Here is a 25,604-nt window from a genome sequence, read left to right as displayed (position 1 = left end):
TTTTATATAATAACATACAGAAGAGAACACAGGCATCTGATTTCTGAAAACAGGAAAATGACCTAGTATACCTACACATTACCGATTCAAACAATCTACTACAGTGGGAAAAGTTACATTTATACATCTTTTAATTTCTTAAAAAAAAAAAATCAAATCATGCCTGCTGAAGATTACTGTGTAATGCTAGAGTGGTTTATGTTGGTTTGTTCTGTTCATAACAAATCTTCCTTCTTTTTGCCATGTGAGCACATGCACACAGATATGCACAGATGTGGGGGACTCCAGGGCTCAACTTCCTGTTCTGAATGGTCTCCCAAACCCTGGACACGCCTTGCAATGGTCCCTTTTCCCATGAGCACCTTCAAATCCATCATGCCCAAACCACAGCCTCTCCAACCATCCCCTATATTTCTGTGTCTCCTATCTCTGCAGGGACACCACTGTCCTTCTAGTGACCACACCTCTAGGATCCAGTTGCTCTGCTTCCCAAACCCACATTCCATGGGGTGTCCTCTCAGGCCCTGGGTCCCAGAAAAGCCAAGGAGACAGAGACTCGTTCCCCACTCCCAGGGATTCCTGACCCACGGCCCTCTTCTTAACACATGCTTCTGTTCACCACCTATCAGGATACTCCTTGATGTGGCATCAACAAGCATTCCAGGTAAGCCATTACTCTTCACCTCGAAACCCAGTCCAGTTTTACCTGGCATCTTGCATTAACAGATGCTAAATATTTACTCAATAGAAGGAAATATGTCGGACAGCCCCAGTGGTTCAGCAGTTTAGTGCCACCTTCACCCCAGGGCATGATCCTGGAGACCCGGAATCGAGTTCCACGTCGGCCTCCCTGCATGGAGCATGCTTCTCCCTCTGCCTGTGTCTCTGCCTCTCTCTCTTTGATGAATAAATAAAATCTTTATAAAAAAAAAAAAAAAAGAAGGAAATATGTCAGACAATGAGAATTACCATTTTTATTTGTATAAAAAAATTGATGCCAAAAAAGAATACAAAGACAGTTCTTTAATAGAGGTTGATGTAATTCTGAGGTCTACTAAGAAAGATCACACTACCATTTGTCAAAAATGGAAGTGGGTCCTGACTAACAGTTTCAATTATGCATATCCAGCAAGGCCAGTGACTCACAGGGATGTTCCTCTTGGCCCCTTTCGTGACATCCCAATGCAGAGCAAGCTTCCACAAAGCATTCAGCAGCCTTGGACACAATCCAGTGTAGAGGTGAGTATTTCAAGGGTCCATCCTAGTCCACCCCACAATGTGGCCCTGGGCTAAGACTATAACCCCAACTGGGCTTCCAGGTCACAGAAAACAAAGAGCCTCAATCCTGCCAAGTCTGCTCTACAACTCTCACCAACCAACACACTCTTACTAACATAAAAATGCCTCTGAAAAGTAAAAAAAAGTATAAAAAAAGAGGGTTTTTCCTTCTTTATCTCAAAAAAACCTGAAAAATATAATTTCCTACATGGGAGCTATATTTTAAAGGTATCTATAGGATTTTACAGCATAGTTCATAGTTACTGGCCTAAAGAATTAAAAACAAGAGGTTGCTGGGCTGCCTGGGCAGCTTGGTCAGTTAAGCGCCAAATTCTTGGTTTTGGCTAAGGTCATGATCTCATTCAGGGTCGTGAGACTGAGTCCCGTGTCAGGATCCACATTCAGCACAGAGTCGGCCTGGGTTTCTTCCTCTTCCCTTCCCCACTGCACTTGCATGTACGTGCTCTCGTTCTCAAATAAATAAAGCTTTAAAAAGAAAAAGAAAAAAAAAAAAAAAAAACACCCAGAAACAAAAAACAGGAGGTTGCTAAGGTGTTGAAAAAGATCCAGGGGATCCCTGGGTGGCTCAGCAGTTTGGCGCCTGCCTTTGGCCCAGGGCGGGATCCTGGAGTCCCAGGATCGAGACCCGCATCGGGCTCCCGGCATGGAGCCTGCTTCTCCCTCTGCCTGTGTCTCTGCACCCCCTCCTCTCTCTCTCTCTCTCTCAGTGTGTCTATCATAAATAAATAAATAAATAAATAAATAAATAAATAAATAAATAAATAAATAAATAAATCTTTAAAAAAAAAAAAAAGAAAGAAAGAAAGAAAAAGATCCAAAGTCCTCATTGTCAATTAAAGCAAATCAGCTCCAGCCTCATTAGAAAGTCTGTCTCACGGTCTCATTGTAGCCAATTCAGAGATGGCAATTTTTAGAGAGACTACTATAGGCTGAGCATTTGGAACTTCATAACTTTAAAAAGTTCTTCTAACTGGCAAATATGTAATGATATATTTTAAGTCAATGAAATCCATACCATCTTTAAAGATCCACAAGATGTGGAAAAACAAATTTTTAAATCCAGTGACCAGGCTGACTAAAAGCTAGGATTAAAATGGGCAGAAAGGGGTGCCTGCGGGGGTCTGTCAGTGAAGCGCCTGCCTTCAGCTCAGGTCATGATCCCGAGTTCCTGGGATGGAGCCCTACGTCGGGCTCCCTGTTCCACGGAGAGTCTGCTTCTCCTTCTCCCTCTGTTTGTCTCTCCTGAATAAATATCTTTAAAGGAATAAATACAGCAGAGTAAGCAACATGACCTAAATAATCCAAGAGAATCAGGGACGCCTGGGTGGCTCAGTGGTTGAGCATCTGACTTCAGCTCAGGGCATGATCCCGGAGTCCTGGGATCAAGTCCCGCATCAGACTCCTTGCAGGGAGCCTGCTTCTCCCTCTGCCTGTGTCTCTGCCTCTCTGTCTCTCTCATGAATAAATAAAATCTTGAACAACCACCAAAAAAAATCTAATAGAATCAGTGTGCAACAGGAGGTGCAGGTTCAGTTCTGAGGCAAGAAGAGCCATGTGAGGGGCCTGCATCAGCACTAGGAAGGCCCTGTTCACCCCAGCCTGCACCATCGCACTCACTGGTAACTCTGGTTCACAACAAAAGGCCGAGTCAGAGGAAAGGAAAACAGCCCCATGTAAGCCGTGGGCTGTGAGCCACGCACAGGTGAGGATGTATGCTGAACCCAGGAGCCCACACCCAAGAACAGATGTGCCATCTCATCTCAAGCGGGCAGAGCTTATTACATTTCCACAAAAACTTCGGGAGAGGTTCACTGAATTAGGAGGTCCCTGAAAGTGTGCGCTCATGTGTGTAACTGGGGAGATAACAGGCAGAGTCAGATTCTCCCCTTTAGGGCTGTGAAATTTTTGGATAAACACTTAAGCTGGGCAGCACTGGTGGCTTAGCGGTTTAGCACCGCCTTCAGCCCAGGGCATGATCCTGGAGACCAAGGATCAGTCCCACATCAAGCTCCCTGCATGGAGCCTGCTTCTCCCTCTGCCTCTCTCTCTGACTCTCTCTCTAATAAATAAATAAAATCTTAAAAAAAAAAAACACTTAAGCTGACTTGATTTGTTCAGCTACATCTCACACAGACTGAACAGCTTCATACAGCTATTTCCAAAATGTGGTCCGAAACCTTGGAGATCCCTGCAACCCTTTCAAAATTTTTCCCGTAATAATGCTGCATTTTTAGCCAGGGTAATATTTGTACTGATGCAAAAGTGATGGTCTAAATTTGCTTACGAACCTCCAAGATAAAGTAGTAATTATTAATTTCATTAAATCCCACATCTCCATGCTTGTCTATTTCATATCCTATGTGACAAAATGAGAAATGTGCCTGAAGCTTCTCTTCTGTGCACCAAACAGCTTGATAGTGATGATGTGGGAAGTGAGCATCTGGATGATCTAAGTAACTCAGCAAACCAAAGCTTGCCAAATCACCAATGCACAATGCTTACAAAACCAAACACAAGTGAAGACGCAGTCACAGCGCCAGAAAGACCAGGGGCTCCGTGCTGCTGCACACCTTCACCATTTGTGCAGCTAGGGTGTCCCATCAAAGAAAATCTCCAAAATTAGGGGAACTATTCAAGTACTCTTCCCTATTCCAACTATAGACATTCTTTGTTTACTTTAACCATGGCAATGTGACAATCACCAACTTTTTGTTCTGGAAAATATAGTTTTAGTAAAAATGTGTTATACAATGAGTTTAAACACAATTCGTAAATAAATGTTTTACTGATAAACATATCTATATAGACAAAAGTTTTCTGGATTCCTCTGTATTTACAATACAGAGAGTTTCTGGGACAAACAGCATGAGGACAGGGCCCAGGAACAAAGGGAGGCGGGGACACTGCCACCCAGGCCCTGCCTCTACCACATACCCTGCCAGGACCTCACCCGTGCATGACAAGACCTGTTCAATCTGCGTGCCCCACTGTGAACACTCTCAACTGGATAAGAAGAGAGAAAAGGTGTAAGTATACAAAATCCAAGTGTTTCAAAGAAATGTCGGCTTCCTGACTCCCCTTGGAGTGGCCCCAGATGGCACTGTTCCACGTGAGGACTATGGAGTTGTGCCTATGATCCCACTTGCTGCAGTCCTTGATCCTTCTACAGAAACAGGAAATGCAGTCACTTCTGACTAAGATATGTGGAGACCATCAGAGCATGCCTTGTTGGCTACAGGTCAGGGACACAAGAGGCCCATTTGCCTCTGGCTTTGGCATATCCGTGACTTAGTCCTTTATGTGCGGCAAGAATAAAATACTATTTTATATTTTACAGTGCCTTTTTATAAACCCCAAACCAGCAACATCCTCTGAATATCAAGATGAAAGGATCCAGAATCATCTACTGCAGGTGTCCCCTAATTTACAGACAAGTAAATGAAGGTCTGCATGCCTGGGGGCGGGGGGGGGGGTAGGGAGTGGGAGATGTAGCGTGGAGTGAACTGACCTGTTCCAAGTTGCCCCAAGCACCCGAAGTCCTTCTTCCTGGGACATGCAGTCTGCCAGGCAGGACTCTGCGTCAGAATATAACGACGCAGCAATCCTGTTCCTGAGCCAATAGAGCTTATGCTCAAAAGCGACCAGAAAGGACCACAAGATGCTCTGTGTGTTGAGCAAATGAATAAAATTAAATTGTTTTTTGAGAACTTGGTGATATCTTGAAATAAAGACCCCAGTGAACCCAAAGTGTTCTAAATCCAGGTGAAGAATCATGAGTCTAGTCTCTGAAAGAAAAGCTAGGTGGTGTGGGCAAAGGCACAGTAGCTAGACACACTTAAGTGTGCTTCCCAAGGGGGCCCAGTAAGTGCTTCACATGTCTCTGGACCAAGAGGTACCGCCTCAGAGGCCCAGCCTCCTCCTTGGGTGGGTTTCAGCGTCACAGGGACAGTTTCCTGAGATGTACGCCTCTTTCAGCTGCTGGGCAGACATCTGAGCAGGACATGCTGAGCAATGTGGAGGCAGGAGAGAGTTTGCCACCTGCTCACCCCAAATCCTGTTCCTGCCCCAGTCCCTGTCCGCCCCCAAGGCCCCAGAAACAACACAAAATGACTTCTGGTTTGTTATAAATTTACAACAATTTGGAGCAAACAGATGTGGCAAACTGTGAGGGCCCTAAGCACTAGCACGACAGTGACTCAGGCTCTCTGGAGATGGTGACATTGCAGGTGGGAGCAGTTCTGGGCACAGCGCAGAGATGCTGCCAAGTCTCCTGAGCGGCTGTGTAAAGTGCAGCAGCACCTCTCAACCTCCTGGAGCCTGAGCATCTCTGATGGGGCCCTGCCTCGGTCACCTAGATGCCAGACACCGGGAGGGACCTGAGGGCATGTTTACAGTAACACACACAGCAATGCTGTGAGGTACACGATGTGAAATGTTTTTCCATTCTCAGATGAAACACTTCCCAGAAAGCCCCATGACGGGAAGGCCCCAGAGCCCCTGGCACCCGAGCCACTCGCACTCCCTGACCTAGGAATACTGTGAAATCCCACCACCCGCAGGCCCAGAGCAGTCTCACCTGTGGCCCTGTCCCTCACTGGTCACAGGCTGACCCCACAAGAACGAAGAACGCATCCATCCGAACCAAGCCTGAGACCACGTCAACCGCAGCCTAGTCTCCTGGAAGGTCTGTGCCATAGGGGGAGACACCTCCAGAGAAGCCAAAAACCTGCCGTTTCACACATAAACTGCAAATGAACTTAACAAATGTTCGGCCAGGGTTAGGCAGCTGCTTAAAAAGTACTTCCCCATCAAAACAATATGCTTTGTCCAAATTATTTTCTGTCCTTATTATTGAGATGGATTAATCTCATTTTTTTCTTGATGATTTGAAATTGTAAAAGTTGTCCAGCTATTGCTTAATAAAATCTTGCAGATAAAAAAAATTACTTCCCTCCAATAAGTAAGTCAGGTGTACATGCACAGATGCCCACCGCTTCTAGGGAAGGTCCAGAGTGGGTGCTGTGCAGCACACCAGGGACAGAGCTGCGCAATGACACCGGGCTCCCACTAAGTCACGGCCACCACAGGATCCAAAGCCAGGAGCAGCTCCGGCAGCCCACCAGGCAAGCGGTCAGCCAGGCCACAAGGAGGGGCAACAGGACCCACAAGAACAAGCTCAGCTGAAAAGAGGAGACCTCCTACAAGTCAGCGGGTCAGCAGCACACTCCTGTGGACAGGTGATGCTCAGGCAGACCTGTTAGTAAATGCCTCTGAGACCCCTGTGAGCCTGCAGACTTTGGCTACTGGCAGGAAGACCTGCCTGCGCTGTACCCACCCCCGAGGGCAGAGTTCTGCTGTTCTTGGAAGGCCACTGTAGGACCCCTCACACATGAATCATTCGCTGAAAAGGGGTCTGAGGGCAATAGGAGGCCCGGTTCAGTCCTGAGGCAGAGGCAGTCCCAGCCCAGAGAGGACACAGCTGCATGGCCACTGTCTTGAGCCTCGAGCAGGAGATGCTCTGAGCATCATCAGGTCTACACCCCATGCTGGGGTCTTTCAGAAGCACTGAGGTCGAGGCTGCTGCCCCTCGCCCAACCTCACAGGGCTGTTCTGGGAGCTGAAGGTGCCACGGGGCCAGAGGCAGACCCGGCTTTCATAATGTTCACGCCACATAAACATACTGCTGAGCCCTGGTTGGCATTCTTTTCTCTGGCATGGGTGATGCAAGCTCATTAGCAAGCAGGAGAGTAGTATGCTCAGACCACCAGAAATGCAGTGTGTTTTAAATAAAAATCAGACTTCCGAAAAGAAGCATCTAATGATTTCTTCTTTCCACAAGGCACCCAGGTCACCATCAAGAGCAGGCCCAAGGTCACGACCACAGACTCCCCTGTGCACCATATACTTGACAGCCAGCTGACACCTGAGCAGAGCAGGAGGGAAGACATTCCTTCACGGTACTCGCTCGCTTGCTCTAAGATTTTAAGGGGTGTCTGCGTGGCTCAGTTAGTTAAAGATCTGTCTTGATTTCAGCCCAGGTCCTGACCTCAGGGTCATGAGATGGAGCCCTGGGTCAGGCTCAGTGCTCAGAGTGGAGTCTGCTGGAAAGTCCCTCTCTCCTTCGGCCCCTTCTCTTGCTAGCATGTGCATGTGCACACGCTCTCAAAAAAAAATTTTTTTTTAAAGAATCACACTATCCACTATAACAAATTGTTTAAAAAAATATTTTAAGTCATCTCTACACCTGATGTGGGGCTCCAATTCACAATCCCAAGATCAAGAGTCACATGTTCCACAGACTGAGCCAGCCAGGAACCCAATCCCTAATGTTTTTTTAAATACTTTATTCATTTATTTGAGAAAGAGAGAGCACCGCAAGCAAGAGAACACAAGCCAGGGGATTGGGGGGGTGGGGGAGAGCAGGCTCCCCGTGGAGCAAGGCCCAAGGATCATGACCTGAGCCCAAGGCAGACACTCCCCCAAAGTTATTTTAATGAACCTCAGAGCAGCTCTGCTGCCAGAACCTGTGCCCTCAAATCATCTTCACTAGCTTATAAAAGATGCCCTACTAGGTAACAGAGGAGAGAAAATAAAGGATTCTGTAGTACATATTTGCAAACAGCTATGGACAGAGCCTCCCTCAAGCAGTCATGCCCAGCACACTTCCTGAGGACATGTGTGATTACGTTTAAGGCAGGTGTGTACTTTTGGTTCCGTATCAGGAAATGTGCTACTGGGACGCCTAGGTGGTTCAGTGGCTGAGCGTTTGCCTTTAGCTCAGGGCATGATCCCGGAGTCCTGGGATCCAGTCCCATGTCAGGCTCCCTGCATGAAGCCTGCTTCTCCCTCTGCCTATGTCTCTGCCTCTCTCTGTGTGTCTCTCGTGAAGAAATAAATAAAAATCTTAAAAAAAGAAAAAGAAAGAAAGAAATGTGCTACTGGAATTCCAAGTGCCCTCAGAACCCACACAGACCCCCAGGCACTCAGGGCTCAGAGCCCCTCCCTGCATTACCATCAATTTCCACTGGTCTCCAGCAAACTTTCAACCAGAAAATCACCAACGTCCTAAATCCAGTTAAGCCCTTTGTTTTCTGTTTCTTCATTATAAACACACAGCAAGGGGTTGGTGCTGTGAGTTGGAAACCCTTCAAGACCCAGTTACTCTGGACGGCAGCACTTGGAGGATGGCTTCCAGGCAGATACATTTTACACCCACACCACAGCCAGAGCACAGAACTGTCCCCAGGCTTCATACCAACTCAGGGGCACACACTCATTACACCAAGGGAGAGCATCACCTCCCCAGCACTCCTCCAGGTGGAGAGAAGGAACCCAGTCACAAACCACCCAACGTGCTCTTGAACTTAGAAGCAGTCCTGGAGGAAAAACAGAAATGTGCAGCCCCCAGAAAGGCATGAGGGGTGAAGACACCAACATGAGCCATGGAAAAAAGACAGCTCTGAGGAGGGAGACAGAGGCACCCTGGGTCTCAGGACCTGGGGGGACAGAGGAGACAAGGAGAGCTTAGGGCAGGAGAGCAGACATGGAGTTGGCTAGATGCAGCATGTGCCTGCATGAAAGGATCAGGAGAAAGACTCCCTTCCAGAAGACAAGCCTACGTGTGTTCCCTGAGCTCACCAAGCACAACCGAGGACAAGAAACGCACCCCCCCCCCCGCCCGCCCAAGGCTGTGCCCTGCTGGAGTGTGTCACAACCCAGAGGAAGATGCTCCCAAGAGGCAGCAGCAGAGACAGCAGCAGAGGGCACAAAGAGGTGAGGTGAGGGAGCTTGATGTGAGGACGACAGACAGGACAGGCCACCAAGACAGCAGTCCACAGAGACGGGAGGGAAGGAAGCAGAGAGGGTGGATGGGTGAGGGCAGGCAGGGATGAAGTTCAGGGAGCCCAGGGGGACCGACCACTGCAATGTGCCTCTCCTATTGGCCCAGCCATGCCCTTTGCCCCAACTCCACCTCACCAGCGCCAGATCACCAAAAACACAGAGCAAGGAAATTAACTTCTTTGTTCAGACAATAAAACTCCATCTTCCATTTAACTTTTAAAATTAATTAATTAATTACAGAGGCCAGACTGATGAGCCACTAGGTCAGGAGCCAGGATCTCATGAACAGTGTGCGGGAAATCATGGTTGTCCCTCCACAGCTGCAAACACAGCATGGTGGTGCTGCTCCCCCTGAAGTGGATCCCAGACGCCAAGAACAAGGAGCCCTGGGCACACGTGTGATCATAGGCACAGCTGGCAGGACTCGCACTGCGTGCACAGAGACAGCCTGCAAACCAACTCTGACTGAGTTACCAGCTAGGAAACCTCATACCAGCGTAGGCCTGCTCGGAGATTCTCAAAGCAGCAGCTCCCAGGATGAGGACACAGGCCCAAGACACCACTGCGTGGGGTCAACAAAACAAACCACTGCCAATAGCAAGGCTCCCTAGTTCACTTGTCTCAGAATGCCATGTAAATGGGAAATGGGGGACAGCCATGCCAAGTGCCAACCATGTTAGTGAGGTGGCCTGACTAGGCAGGGAAGGCCAGGTCCAGCAGCTAGTTCCCTGGATAACATAGAAGGAAAAGGATGACAGGGAGAAGGCCTTTAGAAATGAGCCTCACCCTGGACCCGGGTTTCACAGATTCGTTCCCTGGGCCTCAGTCTGGACCTGGCCCATTTTAAGCACATCATGTCTGCCCAGGAGCAGAGCCTTGGGGCTATAAGTGCTGGGGTGAAAACCTCACCCTCTACCACACACACTCAGACCTTAAGGACCAGCAGATATGCCTGTGGCAGAATCATGGGACAGATCTGAAAGAGGGTCCAAGGAAATGCCAGCTGCTACAGTAGACCCGCACAGCCTACTCCCTCTACTGGGCTTCCCACCACCCTGTCCCTTCCCACCTGCTTCCTCCCATCTTGCCCAGAGTCAGGTACTAACGTGACTATCTCTTGTGTTAGTCTAAGAACCTTGCAATTTCAACACTCACTCTGCTGCCAATCAGCTATGGAACCATGAAAACCCTACTATTTAACACCCTTGAGGCCTAGGCTCTCAGACTAACAAGTGGAAAATGCTACCTATTCGTAGGGGGGAAAACAGGATGTAACGTGAAGAAGGTACGTGCCTGCTCATAGGCCTGGAGAGTTACTGGAATATGCAAAGCAGCAGGCATTCTTGAGCATGACTTCTCCTGTGGGCAGGGGCCTCCAGTAAGGGGGTTCCAAGAAAAGACTCTGAGCAGAAACCCAGAAAAGCAGCAGTCCCAGCTGAAGAAAAGCCAACATCGAACAAAGATTTTTATTTTATTTTATTTTTATTTATTTATTTTATTTATGATAGTCACACACACAGAGAGAGAGAGAGAGAGAGAGAGAGAGAGAGAGAGAGGCAGAGACATAGGCAGAGGGAGAAGCAGGCTCCATGCACCGGGAGCCCGACGTGGGATTCTATCCCGGGTCTCCAGGATCGCGCCCTGGGCCAAAGGCAGGCGCTAAACCGCTGCGCAACCCAGGGATCCCGATTTTTTTTTTTTTTAAGTGAGGTTTCAGCTTAAGGAGGTTATGTGAGCCTATACACCCAATCATAGCTTTTCCTATAAAAACCACTCAAAATGGTTTTTCTGGCTACACCACCCCAGGCTCCAGTACAAAACTTTGTTTGCCCCCCACCCACCCATCCATCTGTCTCTAGGGGACTCAGGCCCAAAGACTGGCTCTGCAGTCCCGGGGTTAGGCCAGCCAGCAGGCTGTGGTACCCAATTCACAAACACTCTGACAGCCACCTCTAAACTTTCTCCATCCCTTCTCCGTGAGCTACAGCCAGCATTCCCATGGACCTGTGTAAGTCACTATGCCTATGAAATCACAAAAGCACAAAGAAACGTGGGGGTGGACAGTGCATGGAGGAGGTGAGCTAGACAGTAAACTTTTCAAAAGAATTAAAATTGGTTTTTATGTTAATGGAAGTTTTAATTATAACACTGAGGTTTAAAATACAGTATTAGCAGGCCAAAATACCCTAGAGCTTTCTAAGGTTTCTTTAATCAAATCTGGTCACACCTAAATGGGCATCTTTCCGCTTGATTCTCAGCTTCAATCTAACTTTATAACATCTGCTATTATACTATAGGGCAAGTTTAACATAAAATAGGTTCACCATGAAACTGGATGGGTCACCTGAGCACCACATGACATTCTCGTGGGATCACTTGTCTCCAAGGCAGCATCTTGTCAGCCACTAGGATACAATGTTTAAAACTCTGGTTCCCACTAACTAAAGCTGAACAAGAATAAACTATAAAGAGGCTAACTGTATGCAGGAGATGAAAAGAGGAAAAGACTCATGGAAGGCAACGGCGGAGAGACTCCTCCAGGCACACCGAGCAGGTGCAGAGGGCCAGCCCACCTGGGGCTGCCATCAGCAGGCCATGTACCCCTACGAGGCCCAGAGCTGCAGAAAAACACTGCCTCCACTCCCTGCTCTGGTTCTACCCTTCTTTCCTCCAAAAATACCCAGGGTCCAAATAGCTGCTGCTCTCGTCTTTATGTGCTAACACCCTCAGAGGCAGACAAGGGCCCCAGAGTGTATATTTTCCAAAACACAAACCATCCATTCACAAAAGGTCAACAAAGTCAAAAGCTTTAAAAGAAAAATATTGTCTCCCTTCCTTCTTTCCCCCTTTTCCTGCTCTTGCCCATGCAGAACGCTCTCTGAGCCCATAGGTGCTGTAACCCAGGCCCAAGGCTGGGGACTCTGACCTTAAACGGGAAAGGGAGGGGGCACAGAGCTACAGATGAGAACATGGACGGGTCGGCATCAAGAAAGAAAATGCACGTGTGTGGAGAGTGCACTTGTGTTTGCAAGCAGAGCCTTACACACTGGGTCACATGACGAGCAAAGTCCTGGCAGAGCCCATTGCCAAAGTCAACACGTTCTATTCTCCACATTCAGTTTCCTTAAAGTGAGATGCAACAAGACGGGGGACTCACCTGGCCCAAGGCTCAGGACTAGATGCTGGCAATGCAGCTGCAGCTGTGCACACACACATCCACGCAGCTCAGATCCTGCCCTCCCCCACCTCTGGCACTTGCTGGTCCAATCACAGGTCCAGGGACAGGACCCTGCTCTGCTGTGCTTTCTTTTCAAACTTGCTGCCCAAGCTGGCACTTTCTTTGTTCCATCTCTGGATCCCTCGCACTGCTGGGGTGGGGGGGTGGGGGAAGCCCCTCAGTGGCATCAAAAAGAGGGACAGACTGACCCCACTAAACCAAACACTGCAATCTTGAACTCAGAAGAGTGCACATTTCAAACCCCACCACCACCCTTTATTTTACACAAAGGATATCCCAAATTTCTTCTCCCCAGCAGCAATGCAAGTGACAATCAAGATACCTATTCTAGAGTGGAGAAGACACAAAGTTCTTGTCAGGCCCAGCAAGCTGACACCTCTCCAGATATGGCCCCTCCTGCCTCCTTCTTCCTCTCACCAAGATCCAGATGAGCTGCAGGTGGAAATTCCTGTAGCAGACATCCCTAAGCTGCACAGAGCCCCCTTCCCTCTGTGTTACAGGACCCCCTTATATTCCACAAGGCACAGGAGGAAGGGAAGACAGGTGGTGTTCCAGAAAAAAAGTTCAGCTCACCTTATGAGTACCCACTCTAAGAGAGATCCAGGCACTCCTCCTCACCCTCAAATACAAAACAGAGAGGAAATCTCTTTAGCCGGTTTTAAAATTTGATGGTATTAAAAAATAAACACTGGCTCCACAAGAATTTCCATAGTTAAAAATGGAAGGAAAATGATAGCAACTGATAATAAATGGGGTATCACGAACCACAAAAACTCTTCCTGGAACCCAAACAGGTAACTCTACATGCCTGCCTTCCCAGTGTGGTTGAGCCCAGAGGCCCATTCCAGCTAGAAATATCCAGAGGGAAATGACCCTGGCGGCCAGAAGTCCTGGCCGGGGTGCAGATGTGGGTGTGGACTCAGACTTTCCCCTTCTGCTTTGATCTGTCTACTTTCCAAACCCTCTCCCTGTCCCAGGTACATGAATTGTCCCAGCATTCCAAAGTACCCTGGAATAAGAAGACCAAAGTTCAACCAGTCGGCCAGCACTGCTGGGGGAGAGCAAGAGTTTCTGGGGGAAAAGTGTATGAACACACTGTTAATTTTCATATTAACCAAAAAAACACACTTAATGAAATCTCATTTTACTGAGATCTAACATTCTGTACTTTTTATATAGTTTAAGGGGGTGTAGCCAAAGGATATCCCCTAGAACTCTAAATATACAATAAAAACTTATACTCAAAAATTCAGTAAATTATGGCACAATTAGCTATGCATATTTCTTTGAGAATGAAGCAAAGTACGTTTTGTTATCTATTTGTGAACCCTACAAAACCTCTTTGTTAAAAAGGCAAATGAATCAGCAACAGGACCTACAAGTTCCTTAAAATCTGCAAATCCAAGTCTGCATTGCCCACAGGTATGGCAGCAGTAGCAGGAGCTGGAACCCACCTGGCAGCCACATGTGCTGTGACCATGAAGGGCACCTAACAGCCAATGAGCATCGGGCTGGTGGTTGGGTCAGGAAGAACTGCCACTCCTAACATACGAGCTGGGAAGAGATTCTCCGTTTCAATACCAGATAGCAAAAACATTCAAGGTCAGGAGGGGCGTCCTCCAACCTTGCTGCTCAGGTGGGATCCCTGGTGTCGCCAGCACATCAATAGTTGACAGAGGGACACCTGACTCTGTTGTCAGGAAGACTTTCAGTCCCTGTGCTTTTAGGGAAGCAGGACCAAGTGCCAGCCATGTACACCACTCTACAGTGAGCACCACTTGCTCAGGGCACCCAGCTCAGCATCATATCCAGGGACCCTGAGACTATGCCTTACAAGTTCAATGTTTTAGCTGGTCAAAAAGCAACCACTTTTCTATTTTATTTACTTTTTTCTTTTTTTTAAGATTTTATTTATTTATTCATGAGTGACACAGAGAGAGGCAGAGGGAGAAGCAGGCTCCTCGAGGAGAGCCCGATGTAGAACTCGATCCCAGGACTCTGCAGCCACGCCCTGAGCCAAAAGCAGATGCTCAACTACTGAGCCACCCAGGCATCTCCACTTTCCTATTTTAAATAGAGGTGTCCAAGTATAAAATCTATACCTCCACTCATATAAACACTACCTTTATCATTACAACATGTTACTTTCAGAACCTGTTTTGTTTTTAGAAACACCAAAATTCCTGTCTCCCAGCAAGCATGAGTGTACACTCACATGCCACCGGGGGTCAGGGCTGGGTGACAGACAGCTCTTACTCTCTTGTACACACATTCACCTGCTCCTGGTGAGATGGGACCTGCCAAGAGCCATGTCAATCTCAGCACTCCTCTGAAGAGGTCGAGACCCTCTACCTCTACCAAGCAAGATGTTGACAAAGCAAGAATCACACCAACTGTCAGATGAAACAGTTTTGTGCTAAAGAAAGGTTAAAATTAATCTTATAATTTTAAAGTTTAGGTTTTCATGGAGCTTTATTTCCATCAACAGTGCCACTTAATCTTGGAAGAAATCTTTAAGATGGGTGTCACCATTACCCCGTCACAGCAGGGAAGCCCAGGACTGAAGAGAGCCAGGTCAGCCAACCCAACCCACACAGGTTGTTATGGATACTGTAACACAGCCACACCTGGAATAATATCTCAGGGCAGGGCCAGCCCAAAATCTATCCAAACTGGGTGCTTAAATAATTCTCAAGATGGAGACAAGAGCACAGGATGAAATACTCACAGGGCCTACCAAGCCTACCTCTGTCTCAAATCTGATCTAAATGGCTCATATTAAGCAGTCAAAATGAAAATTAAAAATAATGTGAATAATAATGAAAAATTATTAGAGTCCACAAAATTATCCTATTTTTAAAATTCTGCCTTTTTGGGCACCTGGGTAGTTCAGGTCATGATCCCAGAGTCTTGGAATCAAGCCCCATATTGGGTTCTCTGCTCAGCAAGGAGGCTGCTGCTCCCTCTCCCTCTGTCTCTGCCTTCAACTCGTGCTCTCTCTCAAATAAATAAAATCTTTTAAATAGATAGATAGACGACAGATAGATTGACTGATTCTGCCTTTTGATTCCAGGAACGGTCATGAAGGGCAGACCTCACCCACAACTGCTGCAGTCCTGTTTCCTGCTAACACATTTGGGCCACTGGCCTAAGAGGAGACCTCACCATTAATAAGAATCTTTGTATTTATTCAACCGAAACACTAGATTTTTTTAAGACTATTATAATCAGTATTAAGTGAGTATCGGGATGCCTGGGTGGCTCAGCAGTTGAGCGTCTGCCTTTGGCTCAGGGCAAAATCCTGGAGTCCCGGGATCGAGTCCCATTATCAGGCTTCCTGCATGGAGCCTGCTTTTCCCTCTGCCTATGTCTCTGCCTCTCTCTCTGGGTCACTCATGAATAAATAAATAAACTCTTCAAAAAATATATATTATCTGAGTATTTATGATTTCCAAAACTATTAAATGGCATGAGATGCCTTGGGTTATTTTTGTGATGTGGTCAAAAAAGCTAGTCCTTCCTATGTTAGAAAACCTTCTAAAGATTAACGCACCTATTGCTCTCAATCCATCAGACCAACTGGGCTGACCCCAGAATCTGCCAGCAAAGAGTCACTAGTAACTTGTTTTCCTTTAATCAGGAAATATATTATTTTGAATCACCAAATGCTTACTAGAACCTAATTCAGGCAGCACTTCCTTTTTCCTTATTATGAATTAGGACCAATGTTACAGTTTCCAAACAAATGCAGAGGTAAGCTTCCTGTGGGGAGTGGGTTTAGTTCTTTCTCTGACCCCACTACGTCCTTTTCTTTAGGACCTAGTCTCTCAACGGCTGACCCGCTGCCTAGGACAACCAAGCTGAATCCACATGCACGTTCTGGAAAACCACACAGGGGAGCACTCTTCTACAAAGCCCACCAACGACCTCACCTGATCACCAACACCTGCACTGGCTTCTTTCTAACCACTAACCATCCCGCAGATTAAGAGAAGACAATTCCAGGCCTACTGTCAGAGACATCTAAGATTCCTATTCCGTCAAACCTTATCGCCATTCCCAAGGAAATACCTCAGTCAAGTCAAAGAGACCGAGAGGAACCTTCTAAGTGGCTTGATTCAGCGATGGCTGAGATAAAGGACAGGTTCTGTTAGATTAAGGACACTCGTCTAAGGATGTAGCAGGAAAGGTTTCTGTCATGTCTGCTAGGAACAACAAAACAGAATGGATAATGCATCTTTGGACTGTCTGCTTTAAAACACTAATGCCTGACCAAGGTATGAAAAACTAAAATGAATCAAGAGTTTTCTATCATCATCAATGTACTTATTAAAAGAAATAAACTGGGATCCCTGGGTGGTGCAGCGGTTTAGCGCCTGCCTTTGTTTGGCCCAGGGCGCGATCCTGGAGACCCGGGATCGAATCCCACGTCAGGCTCCCGGTGCATGGAGCCTGCTTCTCCCTCTGCCTGTGTCTCTGCCTCTCTCTCTCTCTCTCTGTGACTATCATAAATAAATAAAAATTTATTAAAAAAATACATAAAGTTTAAAAAAAAAATAAATAAATAAACTGCCAACCAATGCAACATATCCCACAAGGAAGGGACTTTGTTCTAGAGCAATAGATGCTTGCTGAGACCTGAGACCAGGGTCCTTAAGGAAGCAGCTCCTCCACCCCTCAAAAAATTTACCAGTAATTTCCAGGAGGAAGCAAGCAATCAGGGCAACCTAGCAAAAGATCCCATTCTTTACCCACCAACCACACAAGCTGGCCTCAAGCTCCTAAGAATCCCACGAATAGTTGCCCAGACACACGGGACACCAGATGAGAGCACAGCCAGGCCTCCTCCACTGCTTCCCCCAGAGGAAGAGGACAATTCTCAGACTAGAAAATCTCTTCTCCATGCCAAATGTTTGTGCAATATGCACAGAGCACAAAACATAGTACTGGGTCCAGACTCCTCCACGGTAGAGCCAATCAGATAGAGAGCTTGAGCAGAAACAAACTTCCTTCACAGCCTAGGCTCCTGGCCTAGATTCTACAGAACCCTGCCACTGGAACACCAGGGAGCTGTTTAATAGCCCACAGCTCACCACCACTGCTCTGACACACCGGCATCCAAAGGAAGTCTAGGACAACATCCAGAACAATCAGCTAGCACAATCAAGCCCCAGGAAGCCAACATGGAAGTCTAGCATTATCTTCTTACCCCTTTTCACAAAGCAGTGAATATAACAAAATATGAACGGCAGTGCAATAAAATATTTACCGATTCCATAGCTGAAAGTCGATGCTGATGAAGACTGTTACATCCAACAAGGCGCGTCCCAGAGCAGAGCTGTGCACATTCTGAAATGAGAGAGCACAATTAGCTTATACATTTTTCCCTCAGTCACTTTGTCCAATTCCAGTCTCTCCATCTGGACCAAATATTCACTCTGCTGCTCCCTTCCTTCAATTCACTTAACTACGGACAACAAAAAAAAGTTGTTAAGATGTGTGCTTGGCTGATTTGGGTTATAAAGGGAAAATAAGCCCATGAAAGGGCTCACACCTAATGATTTGCTTTAGGGCACTATCCAAATGGGAATTAGTTTTCGGTAATTTTTCCTGGAAAGCAGTACCCAGAAGGGCCAGGCTAAGGAAAGAACACTCCGTGGGCCTGTTTCTCTCCCTGGAGATGAGGCTTCTGGACTGGGGGCTTGAAGAGGTCATTCACAGACCTTCCTTCTCCCACGGACCTCAACAGAAACCTCACAATTATGAAGCCTTTGTCAAAGTTACCCATCCTGCCTCATGGATGTTCTATCACACCCACGTGAAAGCCCGAAATCTCCCTCAGGCTTCCAAAGGCCCAGCAATTGCCTCTCTGGCAGCACCCACCACCCCTTGCCCCACTCTGCCCCCACCTGGAGACTCCCACTATAGGAAGTAAACCAAGTGGCCACTGTGGCCTTGCCAGTAAGACGAGCATCACGAAGAAAACTGGCTGAGTAATAACACTGTGTGACCTCCTAGGAGAGCTCTGAGATTTTCAAGAATATAACAAGCCAGTCACAAGAAAGAAAAAAAAAATTTTTGTTCGTGACCCTTTTCCCAGAACCCCATCAAAACATCAGACTTGCTTCCATCTCCAAGCACATCACAGGTCCAGTCAGTAGGGCAATCATACTCATGGACAGGAGGCAGGGAGAAGGCTCCCAGACACGGTGCCCACAGCAAGCAGGGTCCCTCAGTTCTCCCAACATCTATCTACCTGGTCTCCTGACCTGTGCTTGCAGGTGGCTGTGTGTTTGCAAAGACAGAGCAAAGTACTTCTGTCCCTGTATTCCTGTACTAGATTTTTCAAAGCCAGCATGAACTTCAAGGATTATTAAACACAACACAGAAAGAAAGCAGCTTCCAAAACACAGTACTTGGTTTTATTGAAAAGCAACAAGTATGTGGTTAAGCTTTTCGATTTTCTTATAAAGACAGTAAGAGAAAATACAGAATGCATGATGAATGTCCACACTAGGAATACAGCATACTATCCACCATTACAACTTTGAAGAAAACTTGTTCCTAACCCAAGGTTTCTCACACTCAACAGCCCTGACACTTAAGACTAGGCCATCCTCTGTCTCCCGGGCCCTGGAAGAGGATGCTGAGTAGCAGCCCTGGGCCTGCACCCCCTAGATGCCAGCAGCACACTTCCCCAAGCAGGTTGTGACAACCAGAACGTCTCCAGGCCCTGTCACAAGTCCCCCAAAGGGCAAAACCATCTAGGCAGAGAACCAGTGCTATAAATCCAACTGCTACTTGACAAATAAGGAAACCAAATCAGGTTTAGCTGTCTGTGGTCATGCAAGGAACTAAAGGCAGGTTGGAAAGAGAGCCCAGGTCTCCCAAATCCTGGTCTAAAGGTCTTTTTATTCTAAGGGAAAATACTTTAGTAATTAACCAAATTACTTCTGACAAATTAAGAGCATCCAAAATATTTATGCTTTTTGACAAAGTAACCTCATTTCTGGAGAATACACATTGAAGAAATGTTCTAAGACACAAAAAAAGCTTCATGTGGCATACACGTTCACATCAAAACTACAACCACCGATGCAATTATCAAGCTACATTTTCAAACAGAAATGCACTGGACCACATCTTTTACAGTTACCGTAGTTCAAAAAGCATGTTCCCAGCCAAAAAATAAAGAGATCAGTGAAGACTGTGGAGACATGAAAAGCCAGTGTCCAGCACAGCTGGAGAGTCACCAGGAGAGGCAGAGGAAGCATCAACAGATGGGGCAGCTGCCTACCCACATCTGAGGGCAAGGCCACCCTGACATATGGCCTTGCCAAGAATCTATCTAAAACAACAGGGAGATGTTTTCACACCAATGGGACTGGCAATATGGATAGGACAATAATCACAAGTGCTGAGGAAGTCTGATGCATTATGAAAAACAACACAGGTTTTTGAGAAAAACTAGGAAATACTTTTAACATTAATGGTGGTTATCTCTGAATAGGGTAGCAGTACAAGATTTTAAATTTATCTTTCTACTCTTTCATATCTCACCAATTCCTATAATGAGCTGGGTACTATATGAGGGGTAGAGAAAAAGCTTTTTATTTATTTTTTTAAAGATTTTATTTATTTATTTATTCATGAAAGACAGAGAGGCAGAGACACAGGCAGAGGGAGAAGCAGGCTCCACGCAGGGAGCCCGACGTGGGACTCGATCCCGGGTCTCCAGGATCACGCTCTGGGCTGAAGGCTGTGCTAAACCACTGAGCCACGGGGCTGCCCAAGAAAAAGCTTTTTAAAAAACCACAGATGGGGATCCCTGGGTGGCTCAGCAGTTTAGCGCCTGCCTTCAGCCCAGGGTGTGATCCTGGAGACCTGGGATCGAGTCCCATGTTGGGCTCCCTGCGTGGGGCCTGCTCCTCCCTCTGCCTGTGTCTCTCTCTGCCTCTCCCTCTTTCTGTCTCTCATGAATAAATAAGTAAAATATTTTTTAAAAAATTAAAAAATAAAAATAAAAAACCACAGAAAAACAAAACCTTGCAGAGCACATGGGTGGTCAGTCAGGTAAGTGTCTGCCTCTGGCTCAGGTACCGGTCCGGGTCCTGGGACGGAGCCCAGTGGGAGTTTGCATCTCCCTCTCCCATTGCGGCCCCCTTGTTCATGTGCTCTCGTGATGGAGCTAGAGGGCATTATGCTGAGTGAAGTAAGTCAGTCAGAGAAAGACAAATGCCATAGAATTTCATTCATATGTGGAATTTAAGAAACTAAACAAAACAATCATGGGGGGGGGGTGGTAAAAAGATGGAGGCAGACCAACAGTAAGAGTCTTAACTGTAGAGAACCTACTAACGGTGTCGAGGTGGGGTGGGGAGCACAATGGACGGACAGACGATGGGGATGAAGGGATAACACTGGTTGTGAGGAGCACTGGGTGATATATGGATCAAGGAATCACTGAGTTCTACATCTGAAAATAGTAAACGGTATGTTAATTAACTGGTAGATAGACAGTATTTAGAGCCACACACACACACACACACACACAAAATCAAGAAATACTGTGCTATTCACATTAACCAGACTTCCTCTTGCCTCTGCGTCATACTGGCCAGCCTTCCTTTCTCTGCTACGGGACGAGAGACAAGCTGCCTCTGAAGAACCAGGGATTACATCACTGTCCCCAGCACAGAGTCATAACTTGTAAGGACCCTGGACAGATTTTACTACTTCAGGAGTTTTCTCTGAGTCCAAAATTACTAAATGCTTTTTTACCACAGAGAGTCATCCTTCTCCAAGGTAACCCCAAGTTTTAGAAAATTTTACTTAACGTGAACTGTATTTAATTTGCTTCAATTTTTATCAATGAAAGACCTATAATTACTAACCATTATTTCTGATTAGCATAAGATGATCAAATTTTTTTAAACCTATGTTGATACAATCCAACCAATACCAAAGTAATCCCACTATCTTCAGTTGGCCCACACAGCCTTTCTCCAAATTACTGATTTTCATTCTGGATTTAAAGTACTGCACACTGCCGAAGGCTCCTTCAGCCCCCTCCCTTTACCACCTTTCCAAATGTCCTAAATGCCCAGGAATCCAAATCAGCAAAGGCATCATCTTACTGCACAGGCCTTTGCCCATGGGATTAAAACACAATCGACAACAAAAACACACCATCAACCACAGTCCATGTAGACCTCAGGCTGAACAGGAGAGTGTAAACTCAAACCAGTACAGAGCAAGCACCCACATGCCCTGGTTGATTGAACAATTTAATGATGCCAGAGTCCTGGGTGCTGCTCACCCCTAAACAGCCGCAGGACCTGGTGGGTTCCTATATCTTCCTTGCCTGCTGTGCACAGACAAGCAGCAGCGTGCTCCTCCCATGAACGGCTGTGAGCAGGGGAGCACAGGCTGGCTCTTCAGGGACCTATGCGGTGCTGTGGCTTTCCTATTAAGTATACACTTTCCAGGTTGATTCAAACACATTCACAGAGATGGCAATGTCCTGCTGCACTCACAGTGGAGCCCTCAAGTGCCTTCTGGGGACCACATTGAGCTATTAAGGACCACCATCTCTGGGGGGTCAAATACGGCCCAACAAAATCTCCCCAAAGTGTTCACAGCAGTTTTATTCGTAACTACCAAAATCTAGAGTCAGCCCAGATGTCCTTCAGTGGGTGAAGGGTTAAAGTGTGGTCCACGCACAGCACAGAATGGTAGGTACACAGCAATGAGAAGGAAAGAGCTACTGACACACAGCAAGGACTTGGACAGACATGGACAGACAGAACCATGCGGAGCAAAGACAGACAGACACTCCCCGCAGGTTACATTCACACAGCTCCATTTATAGGACATTCTCAGGTGACAAAACTCTAGAAGGGAAGGACAGATCAGGGGTTGCCAGGATCGCAGGTGTGGTTATAAATGGAGAGCAGGAGGATCCCGGTGGCGATGTGCATCCACCATCCAGGAAAACGGGGGCGTCTCAGACCTGTGGACCATGTCCCTATAACGTCTTGGCTGTGACAGCATACTGCAGTTCTGAAAATGTTACCAGGAAAGAAACCAGGCAAAGCATACAAGGGATCGCTCTGTATTTTCTTACAGCATTATGAATCTACAATGATCTCAATTTTTTTTTTAAGTCTAAGATTGGCCATTTCATATGGTCTGACCTAGTATTAGCTCAGTTCACTTAAACCTCACAACTCCCTAAAGTAGAGATCCTTATAACCAAGGCTATAGATGAGAGGTCTGAGGCCCTGCAAGGGGTCCCATGTGAAACGGTGGGGCCAGCACTGGCTCCAGAGTCAGTCACTGTCCCTGAAGTTGGACACATGAATTAAAAGGCACATGGAGTTCTCCTTACAGGTTAAAAAAATCTTCTTAAAATGGGGGTACCCGAGTGGCTTAGTTGGGGAAGCGTCTGACTTCAGCTTAGATCATGATCTTGAGGTCTTGGGATTCAGCCCCAGAGTCAGACTCTGCACTCAGCAGGAAGTCTACTCATCCCTCTGCCCCTCACTCTCCTCATGCTCGTTCTCTCTCTCTCTCTCTCTCTCTAAAATACATAAATAATATATTTACCAAAAAAAAAAAATTCATTACATTCTTAAAATGTAACCTTGGAGAACTTAAGTAGGACACAGCCCTCAGATCTGGCCTTACCTATTTTAAAGTTCTCCTTCAGGGCAGGTAGGACAAACTGAATTCTACCTATACTCAGAGCTACCAACATACTCCCCTGATGGCGTCTCCCGCTTCACTCTGCTGTGGGGCCAGCGCCACCTGCCATCTCAGGTTGGGGCTATCGGCCTGGCCTTGACTGCCTTCCAGGAAACAAGCAGGGGGACCACTAGGATTTTTTGCTTTAGGATGGGTGCTATTTGTTACTGCCTTATTTGCTAGATTGGTAGTCAGAGCCAGCTCAAAGTAATGAAAGCACTTAGCAGATGGCAGATACAAAGGTAAGGTTGGCCAAGACACCACTAGGAAAAGGAATGCCCCTCACAGAGCTTCCGTCCTCGGTTCAGATGCAGAACAAGGGAAGAAAGAAACAGAAAAAAACTGATGTCCCAGGACAATTCTCTTTACATCCCTTATCAGAAGAAAGTGCAAAGTGAATCAATGCAGAATGCAAACAAAGTAGGTGGTTTGCCCCCACGCCCTCAGCTCTGGACAATGGTGCAGGCAGTAATCAACACCACATCCCAACTCACCAAGGTCCAGGGAGAACAGTCTGAAACTCACACTGCTAAATCCAAGGAAATGACAGAAAATGAGTTTTTTAAATAAACAGATACAAAGCCATAAAGGAAATCAGAAAAGGGAAATTCTGTAGACCAGAGACTGGGAAATTCTTGAAAATCAGGAGGATAGAAGCATGAAATCAAACCAGAGAAAGTACTGGGAACATGCCTTGAAAATAGGCCCCTCACAACCACAGCAAATGGACAGGGCTGGGGTGGGCCAAACTAGCTGTCTCATCCCCGGCAGAAGTAATCCAGATTCCACCACCAACCCATCACCCAGTGCTGACTCTCAAGAGCAAGTCCACAGGCTCCTCAGCACCCTCAAGACGATGCACACATGTGTGTGCGCGCGCACACACACACACACACACACACACACATTGAAATCCTGATTAACAAGGGCATCAAACAACTTTTCTGAGGGTCTACATCAGGAAATAGTACCAGTACCTCCAGCTCTTAGCAAAGTCATGGAATTCCAAATCAGCATCATGCTCTAAGGGCAAAACTCAAAAGAAACATGAATATGCTGTTATCTGCTCGTCTTTTGGAATGCATTGCTGACCTCACCATTTTATGATGGGGCCAGGGGCACTGGAAATACAAAGATAACAGGAATCAGGGCGGTTACTGTTCCACTTCATTGGTGTGAAGCTCCAACAAAACGATTGCTGATTTATTTGCAATCTCACACAACACTTATCTGCTCTATTGCTACAAAATGAACAACCTGAGGACAGACTACAGGACACTGGGTACCAGCTTCCCTTCTGTTAAACAGCAACTCAGAATCAGACAGAGCTCCCCTTATTTCACACAAGTGCTCTTTGCAGTGACAGAGCTTAAGAGAAGAGACGAGCCAACCACACCAGGTACACAGATGGGAAACCCAAAGCCACCCTCCAGCAGACACAGCGTAAGCTTGAACTCAAGAAGGCTGTCCAGCTAGAAAACTCACTTTGAAAAAAGGAATATAAAACCGAAAGGATATACAAGACACTGTTGGAGCAAATAAATGAGCAAAGCGAGCAAGGTTACAGGATATAAGATCAATATACAAAATTTGGTTGTATTTCTAATCACTATCAATGAAAAATCTAAAAAGGAAATAGGGCAACACCGTTTACAACAACATCAAAAAGAATGAAGTATTTATGGATACATTTACCCGAAAGAGGTGGAAAACTTGCACATTGAAAACTACAACATACTGCTGAAACAAACTCAAGAAGATCTACATAAGAGGAAAAAAATCCCATGTTCATAACCCCAGGACCTAATGTTAAGATGGCAGCACTCCCCAAAGAGATTGACAGATTCTGACAGAATTATAAATGCTTTCCTTTCAACATCCTATCTACTGCAACTCACAGAACTACAAAAGTTTTCCAGGGTCTTTTTTTTTTTTCCCTAAAAGGGTGATTTTTCAAGTACTAGAGAAACATCCCTCAGACTATCACCCTATAAAACAAAGAGATTAAGATTTGAGAATCCCTAAACCACTTTAAATTATAAAAGTTTAAGATTCCTCAGCGTGAAACATAACATTGTTTCCCTTAAGAATACACCCCTTTCAGGGTGCCTGGCTAGATCAGAAGGTAGAGCATGCCACTCTTGATCTCCAGGTTATGAGTTCTAGTGGCACGCTGGGTATACAGATTACTTAAAATCTTTTTAAAAATACTCCCTTTTCCCTAAATGTACTCTTTTCATTGAGAATATGAACCCACAGCAGTACTTTGTACAGTTTAACCTCTAAAATGCAATGAAGGGGATCCCTGGGTGGCTCAACGGTTTGGCGCCTGCCTTTGGCCCAGGGCGCGATCCTGGAGTCCCGGGATCGAGTCCCATGTCGGGCTCCCAGCATGGAGCCTGCTTCTCCCTCTGCCTCTCTCTCTCTCTCTCTATCATAAATGAGTAAATAAAAAATCTTTAAAAAAATAAAATAAAAT

The 25,604-nt window shown here is 46.4% G+C and overlaps 1 protein-coding gene across 9 annotated transcripts in view; it reads right to left on the bottom strand.

Moving 5' to 3' along the window:
- Window positions 1-25,604, bottom strand: part of ANKRD11 (ankyrin repeat domain containing 11) — a 190,509-nt gene that overhangs the window by 98,375 nt on the left and 66,530 nt on the right. For all 9 annotated transcript variants that reach the window (XM_049110586.1, XM_025427118.3, XM_025427121.3 and 6 more), the window contains one exon: window positions 17,649-17,728. The gene's annotated coding sequence lies outside the window, so the exon portion shown is untranslated. The remainder of the gene's footprint in view (window positions 1-17,648; window positions 17,729-25,604) is intronic.

Source organism: Canis lupus, chromosome 5, assembly GCF_003254725.2.
Source record: "Canis lupus dingo isolate Sandy chromosome 5, ASM325472v2, whole genome shotgun sequence".
Classification (NCBI taxonomy): Eukaryota; Metazoa; Chordata; class Mammalia; order Carnivora; family Canidae; genus Canis; species Canis lupus.
The sequence above is the reverse complement of the archived record's forward strand: the minus strand, read 5'-3'. Positions and strand labels throughout refer to the sequence as shown.